Raw genomic sequence first — 14,500 nt, 5'->3', positions numbered from 1 at the left:
AACTCGAAACCATGAGCTTAGGCAATCCACCTGCCTTGGACTCCCAACTATTCATTTTTATCATGGGATTGTAACAATTCACTAACATCCTCTACTGTTTGGTTTGAGGTTTTTTTGTTGTTGTTGTTTTGTTTTTTGGTTTTGAGCAGAAGGGAAGAGAAGATTATTACTTTGCCATCAAATCAGAAATAACAGAACTTTTTAACAGTTCTAGGCTATTGTAGTTCAACTACAGTTAATGATTCTAATCATCCCATCTCTGCCAAACAAAGCCATGGCCTCTGCCCACGTGGGAGGGTTACTTAGACCTCTGCCAGCCAGGCACCAGCCTGCCTGGTCCACCTCTACTTCTAATTTCAGGTCTCTTCCTATTTCCACCATATCTGCCTTCACTTCCTCCACTGAAATCATAATCCCCTCAATCAGGAGGATTGGATTCCACTTCTTCCAGACTTCGTTTACTGTTGGTATTTTCTTACTCCCATGAATCATTAATGTTCTTAATGACATCTATACTGACAAATCCTTCCCAGAAGGTTTTCATCCAAACTGATGGGGAACCTGTCACCCTGGGGGAACTCATGTGAACTTCTAGATCCTTGAGTGGCCTTTTGACTGAATCCAAATTTCACAGAACAAATTCTTTTAATAGAGGGCTTTGTTCTGTGAAGTTTGGATTCCATTGAGGGACCTTAGGTTTCCCATTCCTTGAATGACTCCCCCTTTTGTTTTTTGTTTTTTTTGAGACAGAGTCTTATTTTGTCGCCCTCAGTAGAGTGCTATGTGTCACAGGTCACAGCAACTTCAAAATCTTAGGCTCAAGCGATTCTCTTGCCTCAGCCTCCCAAGTAGCTGGAACTACAGGTACCCGCCACAACACCTGGCTATTTTTTAGAGAAGGGTCTCTGACTCAGGCAGTCCGCCCACCTCAGCCTCCCACAGTGCTAGGATTACAGGGATGAGTCACCACACCTGACTCAAATGGCTCCTTGATCCATGGGCTGTAGAATGGATGTTGTATTAGCAGACATGGAAACATTAATCTCCTGGTACATCTCTATCAATTCTAGGCTATCGTGAAAACATTAATCTCCTTGTACATCTCTATCAGAGCTCTTGTGTGACTGTAATGTCAGTGAGTAGGAGTATTTTCAAAGGAATCTTTTTGTCCAAGCAATAGGTCTCAATAACAAGCTTAAAATATTCAGTAATAATCTATAAACTGATGTGCTATCACTCAGGCCTTGTAATTCCATTTATAGAGTACAGGCATAATGCTGGAGGGCCCTAGCACTTTTGGAATGGTAATTGAGCATTGGCTTCAATTTAAAGTCACCAGCTCCATTCGCCCCTAAGAAGAGTCAGCCTGTCCTTTAAAGCTGTGAGGCCAGGCATTGCTATCTCCTCTCAAGATGTCAGAGTCTTTGATGGTATCTGTCTTAGTCTGCTACTGTTGATTAAATGAGAAACTGAGAAGATTATTTGTCTCGCAGCTCTGCAGGCTATACAAGAAGTATAGCACCTACATCAGCACCTGGTGAGGGCCTCAGATTGCTTCCACTTACAGTGAAAGGGGGAGGAGATTCAGTGTGTAGAGACCCCATGGGTAGAAAGGAGACAAGAGAGAAGCCAGAGAAATTCCAGGCTCTTTTCAACAACCTGTTCTTCGAGAAGAATAAGAACTTACTCCCTGGAGAATGGTATCAAGGGTTTCATGAAGGGCCTGCCACCAGTAATGGGATCACTGGATTGTATGGTTGTTCCATTTTGAGTTTTTTGAGAAATTGCCACACTGTTTCCTATAGTGGCTGTCCTAGTTTACACTTCCACAAACAGTGTGTAAGAGTTCTGTTTTCTTTGCATCCTCACCAGCATTTTTTTCTTTGGGGGGCTTTTTAATAATAACCATTCTAAGGCTCATGCCTATACTGTGTTTCCCTGAAAATAAGACACTGTCTTATATTTATTTTTTTCTCAAGAAGACATACTAGGGCTTATTTTCAGGGAATGTCCTATTTTTATTAAGTATAATACAATAATCTACATTTATTCAAATACAGTTAAGTCATCTTCTTCTTCTGGAACCTGACAGGGGGAGCCAACCTTGTTGGTGGGGCTGGCGCTAGTGATTCATGAACTCCTTTCCCCTAGCTGTTCGCACATGCACAGTAGGATGCCTGCTACCGTGGTTACCACATGTGCGCCCGCGCAAGTCCAAATGGCTCCGAGAAAGGAGCTATGGCAGATAAAAGGTATTCCAGTCTTCCTTACCTGCTCTGCAGCAAAATACACTGCATAGCCATGCCCATCGCTAGGTCTTATTATGGGGTAGGGCTTATATTTAACAAATGCATAGAAATCCTGCTAGGGCTTATTTTTGGAGTAGGTCTTATTTTCAGGGAAACATGGTAATTGCAATCCTTTGAAAGACCAAAGCAGGCAGATAGCTTGAGGCCAGAAGTTCAAGACTAGCCCAAGTAACATTGCAAGCCCCAATTCCACAACAACAAATAAAATAAGAATAAATATTTTCTTTTCTGAAAATACCTACATAAAGTAATGTAGTAATAGCTAATAAATAATAGCTATTCTAATGAGATATCTCTTGTGGATTTGAGTTGCATTTTCATGATGATTAATATTAATAATCTTAAACATTTTTTCATATTACTTCTTGGGTATCTGTATATCAATTCATATCCTTTGCACACTTTTTAATAGGGGTTTTTTGGTTTTGTTTTGAAGGTTTGAGTTCCTTTAATATATTCTGGATATTAGCCCCCTGTAAGGTGAATACTTGTCAAATACATTATCCTAGTCAACAGATTTTCTCTTCAGTCTCTTTTTGATTTCTGCCTTCATTGTGCAAAAGCTTTTTAGTTTAGCATAGTCTTGTTTGGCTATTTCTAATTTAGTTGCCTGTGCTTTTGAAGTCTTAGCCAGAAAATCTTTGCCTACACCTGTGTCCCAAAGTGTTTTCTCTATGTTTCCTTCTAGTAGTTGTATAGTGTTATGGTCTTACCTCTAAGTCCCTAAGCTGTCTTGAGTTGGGTTTTGTGTATGGTGAGAAATGAGGGTCCAGTTTCATTCTTCGGCACATGGATGTGCAGTTTTCCCAGCACCATTTATTAAAGGAGGTGTCCTTTTCCCACGTATATTCTTGACAGTGTTTTCAAAAATTGGTTAGCTGTAAATAATGTGAATTTATTTCTAGGCTCTCTGTTCTGTTCCATTTATCTGTGTATCTATCTGTTTTTATCCCAATACCTTGCTGTTTTGGTTACTATAGACTTTTAATATATTTTAAAGTCAGTACTATGATGTCTCCAGCTTTTTTATTTTGCTCAGGATTGCTTTGACTGTGGGGGCTGCTGTTTTTGTTGTTCTGTGTGAAATTCAGGATTGTTTTTTCTGTATCTGTAAAAAGTGACATTGACGTGATGATAGGACTCCCTTTGAATCTGTAGGATCACTTGGGATAACGTGGTCTTGGTAACAGTACTGACTCTTCTAGTTCATGAGCACAGGGTGTCATTCCCTTTGTGTCCTCTGCAGTTTCTTCAGTGTTTGCTGTTTTCTTTGTAGAGGTCCTTCACCTCTTTGGTAAAATTTATTTCTTCATTTTTTTCTCCTCCCTATTGTAAATGGGATTCCCTTCTTGAATTTTTTTCTCACTAGTTCATTACTGGTGTATAGAAACGCTACTGACTTTTTTGTATGTTGATTTTGTATTCTGTAACTTTATATAATTTGGGTATCAGCCCTAAGAGTTTTGTGGTAGAGGCTTAGTTTTTCAAAATACAGGATCATATCATCTTCAAAGGAGAACAATTTGACTTTCTCTTTTCCAACTTAGATCCCTTTTCTCTCTTTCTCTTGTCTGAGTTCTCTGGCTAGGACTTCCAGTACTGTGTTGGACAGTAGTGGTAAAGTAGGTGTCGTTGTCTTGTTCCAGTTTTTAGATGACTGGCTTTCAACTTTTCCCTATTCATTATGATGTTAGCTGTCGGTTTGTCATATATAACCTTTGAGGTATGTTCCTTCTATGTCTAGTTTTTAGAGAGGTTTTTTTTTGTTTGTTTATCATGAAAGGATCCTGAATTTTATCTAATAACATTTCTGCATCTGTTGAAATGATGTTATAGTTTTAATCCTTTATTATGTTGATGTGATGTATCACATTTATTTTTTGCGTATGTTAAACTATATTTGCTTCTCTGGGATAAATCCCATGTGATTGTAGCATATTGTCTTTGGATGTGCTGCTGAATATGGGTTTCTGATATTTTGTTGAGGGTGTTTACATCTATGTTCATTGGGTATATTGGACTGTAGTTTTCTTTTATTGTTGTGTTTTGGTATCAGGGTAATACTGGTCTTATAAAATAAGTTTGGGAGAATTCCCTCCTCTTTGATTTTTTTGAAACAGTTTGAAGAGAACTAACTGGCATGAGTCCTTCTTTGTCAAGTTCAGTAAAATTTGGCCATGAAGCTGTTACTCAGCCCTAGGATTCTCCTTATTGGGAGATTTTATGACTGACTCAGTCTCTTTACTTGCTATCTTTCTTTACACGTTTCCTGGTTTCTTCTGATTCAGTCCTGATAGGTTGTACGTAGTGTGTGTCCAGGAAGTTATCTGTTTCTTCTAGGTTTTCCAGTTTGTTAGTATATAGTTGTGCGTGACTGTCTCTGATGATCTTTTGTTTGTATGTGGCATCACTTGTAATGTCTCCTTTTTGCTTTCTGTGATTTTATTATTTGGGACTTCTCTCTTTTATTTTTGGTTAGTATGGCTCGTGGTTTATTTATCTTTAAAAATAACCAAGCTTTTGTTTCAGTGATCCTTTGTATTGTTTTCTTAGTCTCTTTCATTTAGTTCTGCTCTGAGCTTTATTTCTTTTCTTCTGCTAATTTAGGGTTTGGTTTGCTCTTACTCTTATTGTTTTATGAGATACATCATCAGATTGTTTATTTAAAATCTTTTTACTGTTCATGTAGGTGTTTATTACTATAAGCTTCCCTCTTAGCACTGCTTTCATTATACCCCATATGTTTTTGCATGTGTATTTCGATTTTCATTAGTTTCAAAAAATACTGTTTTACTGCCTTTTTAATTTCTAGCTTGACCCAGTGGTCAGGCAGAAGTATGTTGTTTGATTTGCAAGTATTTTGTTCAGATTCCAGAGTTCCTTGTTATTGATTTCTGGTTTTATTCAATTGTGATCTAAGGAAATGCTCCATATGATTTCCACATTTTTAAAAAATTTGTTGAGGCTTATTTTTGTGCCTCAGCATATGGTCTGTCCTAGGGAATGTTCTCTGTGCTGATGAGAACGATGTACATTCCATAGCTGTTGGGTGAAATGTTCCCTAATTTCTTTTTGGTTTTACCTAGACAGTGCCAAATGCTGATTCTATAAGTAGAAATTGCAGTTTAAATTTAATATTTCTTTGTAAATTTTCTGTCTAGATGATGTGTCTTATATTGAGAGTAGTATTAAAGCCTCAGACTATTATTGTACTTAAGTCTATCTCTTCCTGTATATCTAATAAAAATTTTTTGTATATCTGTGTACTCTAGTGTTAAGTGCAAACATATATAGAATTGTTATTCTCTCTTCTTGAGTTGACCCTTTTATCATTATACCTATAATGACCTTCTTTGTCATTAGAAGAAAACTTAAATTTTTCTTTTTCTGATAGTGACAGGGTCTCACTCTGTCACCCAAGCTAGAATTCAGTGCTCAATCATAACTCACTGTCACCTCAAACTCTTGGGTTCCAGCAATCCTCCCCCCTCAGTGTCCCTAGTAGCTAGGACTACAGGCATGTATCACCATGTTCCACTAATTCTTCAGAGGGGTTGGGGGGATGGTAGTTTGTTTTGTTTATTTTTTGTAAAGACAGGGTGTCAGGGTAGCTGGCCTCAAATTTCTGGCATCAAGTGTTTCTCCCATATTGCCCTCCAAAATTGCTGAGATTACAAGTGTAAGCCACTGCTCCTAACCTAAATTCTGTTTTATCTAATATAAATTTAACTATTCCTGCACTTTTGCTTTTGCTTGTAAGGGGTATCTTTTTCTATCCCTTTACTTTTAGTCTATAAGGTCTTTATAGATGAGATGAAATTCTTATAGGCAGCATATTGTTGGATCTTGTTTTTTAATCCATTCAGCTAATCTCTATCTTTTAACTGGAATGTCTAATCTGTTTACAATCAAATTTATTAATATGTGAAAATTTATTCTTACTATTTTATTAATAGACTTCTGACTATTTATATCTCCTTTGTTTCTCTTTTGTTGTTTATCGTTGTGGTTTGGTGGTTCTTTGTAGTGGTAAAAGTTGAGTCCTTACTCTTTCTTATTTTTGTGTTTGCTCTACTAGTGGTTTTTATACTTTGATGTGTTTTCATAATGGTAGACATCTTTTCACTACCAAGTATAGGGCTCCCTTACATTTCCTATAGGACTGGTCATGTGGTGATAAAGTCTCTCAGCTTTTGCTTATAAGGCAAAGACTTTGTTTTTCCTTCACTTAAGAAGTATAATGTTCCTGGGTATGGTATCTTTGACTGACAGGGTTTTTTTCTTTCAGCTCTTTGAATATGTCATCCCATTCTCTCCCAACCTATAAGTTTCTGCTGAGAAACCCACCATTAGTCTGATTGGCCCTCCTTTGTAAGAGACTAGACACTTCTCTCCTTCTGTTTTTAGACTTCTCTGTCTTTAACTTTTGACAATGGGAGTATAATGTGCTATGGAGAAGACTTATTGAACTGTATCTCTTTGGGATTCTCTGAGCTTCCTATGAAACTTGGGAAGCTTTCAGATGTTATTTTGTTAAATGGATTTTCTAACTCTTTCACTCTCTCTTTGACTCTGGGACCCCAATAACTCAAACATTTGATTTTTTATTATGTTCCAGCTGTCACAAAAGCTTTGCTTATTTCTTAATTACATTTATTTTTACCTAATTGGCTTATTTCAAAAGACCTGTTTTCAAGTTCCAGAATTCATCCTTCTATTTGACATAGTCTATTGTTGAAGCTTTTGAATATATTTTTTAATTCATTTAAGGAATTCTTCAGTTCTACAAATTGTTTTTGGTTCTTTATTTATGATATCACTTTGATAAATGTCTCATTCATATCCTGAGTTATTTTTATCAATTTTTATGTTATTTTTCTGAGTTACTGTATACCTTACTAAGCTTCTTTACTATCACTACTTTGAACTCTTTTTCTAGGAGTTCATAATTATTGGATGTAATCTATTGATAGGAAATTGTTGTCAGATCTCCTAGTTTTTTTCATGTTTCTTATGTTCTTGTATTTATATCTGCACATCTGCTACAATATTTTCTTCCAATTCTTTTCATTTGCTTTTATAGAGGAGGGCATTTTCTTGACAATGTATCTATGGTATTGGTTGGGAGAGAGTACTTGGTTTTGAAAATAGGTACAGGTAGTAGTGTGGTCTCTAGGTGATTTTCTTTTTTTTTTTGACTAGAAACAGTGTCAGTAGTGTCTGTGATATCCTCAGTGTCTTAGAGCATGGTTGTTAGTGGAGGCTTTGGTGAAGTTTTGTTGGGAACTGGAACGTGAGGTAGATCAGTGGTTGGTGGCCAGTGGTATCAGCAGCAGGTTAAATGTGCCTGTCCTTGGCCCTCAGGGTGGTATATCCTGGCAACAGCATTAGTGAGTCCAGGTGGACTGATTTTTGGACTTCCAGGCAGCTTGCTTAGGTGCTGGCAATGGCAGTAGTGGGGCAGGTACGTTGATGGGTCCATGGGGCCCTGGGCTGCAAGCATGACAGTGGCAGGGGCAGTAACTATGGTTCCCAAGTGTTCTGTGTTATGTTGGGGATGACCCAACCCTATGGTTGTAGTAGGCAGTATAGACCCATCCCCAGGTCCATAAATGATACATCCAGGAATGTACCAGCTATGATGGTAGTGGCCAGCCAAGGCCCTCAGGAAGTGGGCTCAGGTACCAATAGTGATACTTAGGCAGGAAATGCCCCTTCCCCTGGATGGCATGCTTGTGCACAGTGGAGTGCAAAGCTGGGCTAGGCAAGCCCGTCCTTGGGCCCCTTGTGGAACATGCATTTCCTGGCTGTGGTAGATAGGATAACTTACCCCCACACCCCAGCAGAATGCTTGGATTTGAGCCAACAGTGGCTGTACTGTGGCTCTCGTGCTGGGTAAAGTGTGGTTAATTTGAGTAGCAGCAGCCATAGACAGGCAGCTAGGAGGCATGTGCGTTAGCCCTTGTGGCCACTATGGGCCAGGTAGCCTGCCCTCAAGGAGCTTGTATATTCATGGTGGTCCCACTGCCTGTCCGGTGGGTGTTGACAATAATTCACACCTTGGCCCTAGCAGCAACAGATACAGGCAGGTGGTGTCAGAGACACTCTAGGGATGTAGAGATGAAGGACCTTTTGGGCCCCAGGGCCAGATGCAGTCTGATGGGGCTAGGTTCTCAAAAATGGCACCATGCTATAGCTGCTTATGGCTCAGGGGTGTGCAACTCAGGGTGAGCCCCCTCTCTAGTGCTCTCACTCTCTGACAGCTTCCTGTACTGTGCAGCAGCACCCCCACTTTCTGGCAGTGCCCCCACTCTCTGGCAGCTTCCTGTACTGTGCAGCAGTGCCCCCACTTTCTGGCAGTGCCCCCAGTCTCTGGCAGCTTCCTGTACTGTCCAGCAGCGCCCCCACTTTCTGGCAGCGCCCCCACTCTCTGGCAGCTTCCTGTACTGCGCAGCAGTGCCCCCACTCTCTGGCAGCACTTCCACTCTCCTGGCAGCACCCCTACTCTCTGGCAGCACCCCCAGTGCCCCCACTTTCTGGCAGCGCCCCCACTCTCTGGCAGCTTCCTGTCCTGTGCAGCAGCACCCCCACTCTCTCTGGCAGCGCCTCCATTCTCTGGCAGCTTCCTGTTCTGTGCGGCAGCGCCCCCAGTCTCTGGCAGTGCCCCCACTCTCTGGCAGCTTCCCGTACTGTGCAGCAGCGCCCCCACTCTCTCTGGCAGTGCCTCCACTTTCTGGCAGCTTACCCTACTGTGTGGCAGCACCACTGCCATCTGTAGTCTCCAGCAGCTTCCTGTGTGATTCTTGGGCCTCTGAGTCTGAAATGCTCCCCCATGGTTAGGAACCCAGGAGTCTGGGGCAGAAAGGTGGACCCCTGGCTATCACTTATTTATGCATTTCCTGCACTGGGGACCTCTCTGGGTTCCCAGCCAACCCTGGTCTGTGTAGGCGGCCTCACTTCCCGCTCCTTCCGTTCCTCATGTGGTTCTTATTCTCGTGAATCCCAGTGTTCTTAGATGATCTATCTATTCAGAGTCTGATTATTTACTCTGTTTTCAATTCTTTGTGGAGGAGGAGGTGTCTACTGGCTGCTTCTGGTCAGCCATCTTAAGACCACTCCTAACGCATATTTTTTATGTTTTGTGTCTTCCATACTTAAGGTAGAGGAAAGAAAATGGTGGTAAGAAAATAATCAGGAAGAGAATATTTACTACTCATTAAGTGAAAGTGGTTCATCATAAAGGTCTTCAGATTGAGTAGGTGGAGGGGGAGGAAGGTGAAGAGGGATTAGTCTTTCTGCCTCAGAGGTGGGAGAAATTCCACTTGAAAGTGGACACACACGGTTCAAAACACATATTATTCAAAGATTAACTGTACATTGATTATCTTTTGTTTAGTGTAGCCACTTTCATCAGTGATTTTAGCTACGTGTTCTAGATAGCTTGCTGCAGCTTCGTCACCAAAATTTGTTGCTAACCCTTGCACTTTTATGGTGTAGAGACGGTTTCTTTCCTTAAGCCTCATGAGCTTACCTCTCCTAGCTTCAAAGTTTTCTTCTACAGATTCCTCATCCTCGTCAGCCTTCATAGAATTGAGCAGAGTTAGGAGCCGACTCTGGATTAGGCTTCAACTTAAAGGAATGCTGTGGCTGGTCTAATCTTCTATCCAGATCACTAAACGTTTTTGTGTATCAGCAGTATTGGATGTTTTTCATTATCATTTGTGTGCTCACTGGGATAGCACTTTTAACTTCTTCAAACACTTTTCCTTTGCATTCATAGTTTCTCTATTTGGCACAAGAGGTCTCACTTTCAGCATATTTTGTCTTTTGACATGCTTTCTTACTCAGCTTAATCATTTCTAGCTATTTGTTTAGTTGAGAGACATGTAGCTCTTCCTTTTACTTGAATAGCTAGAAGCCATTGTGGTATAAATTTATTGCACTAATTTCAGTATTGTTGCATCTCAGGGAATAGAGAAGCCCAAATGAGGGAGAAAGACAGGAATGGCCAGGTGGTGGAGCAGTGAGAACACAAACAATATTTAAGTTCAACATCTTATATGGGCTCAAATTGTGGTCCCCAAAAACAATTACAATAGGGACGTCAAAGATGTTATGGAAATGACTAATCGCAGCCCACGGTACCAGATATAATGAAAGTGAAAAATGTTGAGAAATGTTGCAGTGATCACCAAAATGTGACACAGAGCCATGAAGTGTATAAATGCTGGGGGGAAATGGTAAGGATAGACTTGCCACAAACCTCCAATTTGTGGTGGGTGTGAAGGGAGGAAACAGTTCTCTTGAAGCACAATAAAGCAAAGAGCAGTAAAATGAGGTATTCTTGTACCTCATATGAAATCCTTCAGTTTCATCATGTTTATTATATAAATGAATATTTCAAATTGGTAACAAATTTAAAAGGAGATCAAAGTAAAAAGCTGTTAATAAGTTTACTATTTTGCTTGTCTAGTTTAAATATGTACAATCTTATATTTGATCATTAGAATATTCAAAGCCCATAAAATTTACCCAAGCTTAAAAGATATCTTGACTCTTCTTATTTTCAATCATTTACTAACGGTTTTCCTTTATACTTCTCACTATCATCAGTCAGTGTAGTTATTAATAGGCATTGTATTTTTTTAAATGCACAGAAACATGTGGTAGAATATGTAGTAGATATTAACTTTCCTAAAGAGAACTATACAAGAGTACTGTTTATTTACAAACGTTTTCCAGAAGTACAGAAAAGGTTGCTACAGTGTCCAGAAGAAATTCTGTCTCCCAGCCCTCCACTATGAGGCAGATTCAGGGCTCCTGAGGGGTGATGACACAAGCTGGAGCCGTAAGAATCTGCTCCAGGCACCCTCAGTCTAGTTGGGGTCACTGTCCCAAGAGGCCTTTGCCTCTGGGGACAGGCTGCCCTCCAGTGGTCACCCTTGCATTCTGGGCAGGGGCCCGGTGGCTTGCCTGGCAGGTCGGGGGCAATCTCTGTTTAAGTGACAAGTCTGACCACATTGGAAACACTTGTTCTTTGCTTCTCTGGCTTTGCTCTGTCCCTCACTGGTACCTGTTTGTCAGAGTGCCATTACTAGAGCTGCTTACTTCTTTCTCCTCTTCCTCCTGATCTCAATTATAAAAGACTGCTGTTGCCATTTTAAGAATTTCCAGGTTATCATAGGGACCTACAGCCAATTTCTGCAGTTTTTTCCTAATATCTAGGCTGCTTGAATCTTTTAAAATAATTTGACCCTCTAAGGAGTTGGGTGTCAACTGAGTGTGTTTTCTGTCGCCTCCCTAAGCCATTCAAGAAAGGCTGAGGGACTCTCATTTTGCTCCTGATAAATAGTAGACAACTTAGAATAATTCATAGGCTTTTTCTTGGATCATCATAAACCTTCCAGGATACATGTTAGAAAATGTTTACACCCCCAGTCACCTTGTTTCTCAGGGTCCCATTCAGGATCCTTAAAGGGAACTGTCTGTCTTCCCCTGGGGTATTTGTCCCTTTCCTCAGGAGACATGCTGCTATCAGTTTTGGGCATGAACCATAAATCACCCCACTTTCTAGCCTCATCTAAGACTTCAATTTTTGTTGTTGTTGTTGTTGAGACAGAGTCCCACCCTGTGCCCCTGAGCAGAGTGCAGTGGCTTGGTAGTTCACAGCAACCTCAGACTCCTGGCTTGTGGGCATCCCGCTGCCTCAGCCTCCGGAAGCCACTGGGATTACAGGTGCTCACCGTGGTGCCCAGCTGGGTTTTTCCATTTTTTTCATGAGTCGGGGTCTCACTTTCACTCAAGCGAGTCTCAAACTCCTGAGCTCCAGTGATTCTCCCTCCTCAGCCTCTCACAGTGCTGGGATACAGGCGTGAGCCACCGCGCCCAGCAAGACTTCATTTTTCTCATTCGAAAAGAGAAAGTTTGGTCTAGTAGTAGTATTATATCTGTCCTAGAGAGTTCAAAGCTTTGTTCTAACCCTTGGAGAACATCTGTATACCTGTTTGGGTTATCAGAAAATTTTCCTAAATCAACCTTAATTTATTTTAAATCTGCCAGAGAAAATGGAGTGAATACTCACACTTTTCCCCTCTCACTACCCACAGTCTCAACCAAGGGACACAAAGAAGGATACAGTTGCTTTCTGGGGGTCCCGATAGGATCAGAAGAAACTCTTGGAACAGACTCCTTCTTGGGTTTTTCTAAAGGCATGGTGGAAGTTTCGGGGGAAGTAGATGGCAGGTTTGAACTAGGTGGCAATGGCATCTCTCTCAGGACTCCCTGGCCATTTGAGGAAATTACTACAGCCAGAAGAGCTGGAAGTGTCTAAGTGAAAGGACGTTAGCTGCGGAGAAGTAGGTGGCAGTGCCTTAACGGTCTGCTGTTGGCACGCCCGAGGGCCTCTTCCATCCTCATCCAGGGGAATGCTAACCTTCCCTCCTTTCATACCTTGAGTCATGCCGTCTCAACTCAAGGCCACCTTGTACACCATATTCACATGCTCCTTTACCTGTTCAGTGGGTTTTTGATAATTTTTATCAAAGGAAATTGAAGAAAGTTACAATGCTTTTTGTTTCGAAAGAGGAAGTCCTATAAAATCTTGTCCTATATTTTCAACAGTAAGATTATTTTAATCCTTATCCTTTGACTATTTGTTTTTCTTCCCCTCGTCTTAACTGAGTCATGGTTAAACATAAACATTTACATATTTTATTCTTTACTTCCACTACATAAAAGACATTTGCAACTATTTTTTAGGTAATACAAGGGGCATGCATTATTACATTATTGTTTTGCAAATATCTGTAAAAGTAACAAGTTATCTGAATTTTCAGGACATATATATGACCTATACATGAACTACTAACTTTTGTGAGGTTGAAATTTATATTAAATGACAACTTTGGTTTTGTAATAACAAGTCATCTTAAATATCTTCAGTCAGAAAAGTGAAGGAATTTATAAAAACATTAGGCATGCTTCTTCATTTTTTATTTCATATTACATAAATTAATATTCCTTTAGGTTTCTTATAGTTACTTAATAAATTGTTGCTAACTGAATGTTTAAAATGGAATGTCTATGGGTTAAACATTTTCTTCTTAGAAGTATTTAGGAGGAGAAAATGTCTAGTTGGCATCTCTAATTGAATCATATGAATCATAAGCTTTTATTTTTATTTATTCTTTTTTGTTGTTTTCTCTTGCTTTTGGTCAAGAATGCAATGGGGGAAAAGCAATGATCCATTATTTCCATGATCTAAAGATTTTACTGTAGCACTGAGCAGCTCACTGTTACATTAACTTTCCCATTAAGGGTGCTACTGTAAAGTGCAGAGCCTGTAAGCATTATAAAGTTGCTGTCTGGTGTTTGTTCATTGACATGGCTGGTTTGTTTGAATGTCTCAGTCATTCTAGAATGAAAGCGTTATCACTTTCTAAGAATGTTGTCTGTTTCAGTTTAAATTTAAATTGTTAAATTTAATTGTACTGTTGTGTATAGTGTAACATTCTGTAAACATTTTTATAAATCTGAATTTTTTTCCCCTTTTCCTTATTTGGAACTTTTGCCACTTAAAGTACAATATAATTATAGTATTGCTATTATTCATGAAATTCAGACTTGCCAAATCTGAAAAGTCTTGTTTTAGCAAAAAGCCATACTTTGGTGTCGTGCACATCCTTCAGTTCATTTTTCTTCTTTTAATTTTCATTCATTACATAAATTATCCTAGTTGTCTAGATTTTCTGAAGACCTGGAATAGTCTCCAGGAGGCTGGAGTCTTAGGGTAAGACTGGTGGTAGAATAAGTAGGATTTTCTGCCTTTTGGATTGGAATACTGTTGGAGAGGGAAATTTAGAGTTGTCGTGTAATTGGGGAAAGGAGTTGTGAAGTTGTGGACATATGTTGTAAGAGAGGGAGGCTGCAGAAGAGTAACCCTGAACCTGTCTGAGTTAACCACGCGGTGCCCCCGTGAGCAGGTGCTGAGCTCGGCTTCTCAGCTGCCCCGTCCAGCATTCCTAGCAGATTTTCAGGCCTCCTTCTATCCTAGTAAGAAGATAAATTCCGTGGAGATGAAAAGGCTAGGATAATCAGAAATCCTTTGTTTCATGCTTCCTTAAAGAGCTAAGAAATAGAAAAAGAGCTGATTAAAACTGAGCTTATGCTCCAAGATGTTTTGTTTGTTGATA

At 40.0% G+C, this 14,500-nt stretch overlaps 1 protein-coding gene and 1 non-coding gene across 2 annotated transcripts in view; one reads left to right on the top strand and one right to left on the bottom strand.

The window, feature by feature from the left end:
* NBEA (neurobeachin) overlaps positions 1 to 14,500 on the top strand; it is a 719,303-nt gene that overhangs the window by 409,814 nt on the left and 294,989 nt on the right. The gene's annotated exons all lie outside the window — the stretch shown is intronic.
* Positions 12,639 to 12,763, bottom strand: LOC111728550. The gene has a single exon (XR_002775808.1). It is a non-coding gene; the product is annotated as a U6atac minor spliceosomal RNA (small nuclear RNA).

This window comes from Otolemur garnettii, unplaced genomic scaffold, assembly GCF_000181295.1.
Source record: "Otolemur garnettii isolate 467f Iridium unplaced genomic scaffold, OtoGar3 scaffold00167, whole genome shotgun sequence".
NCBI lineage: Eukaryota > Metazoa > Chordata > Mammalia > Primates > Galagidae > Otolemur > Otolemur garnettii.
Note: the sequence above shows the minus strand (reverse complement) of the source record. Positions and strands in the feature narration are given on the sequence as shown.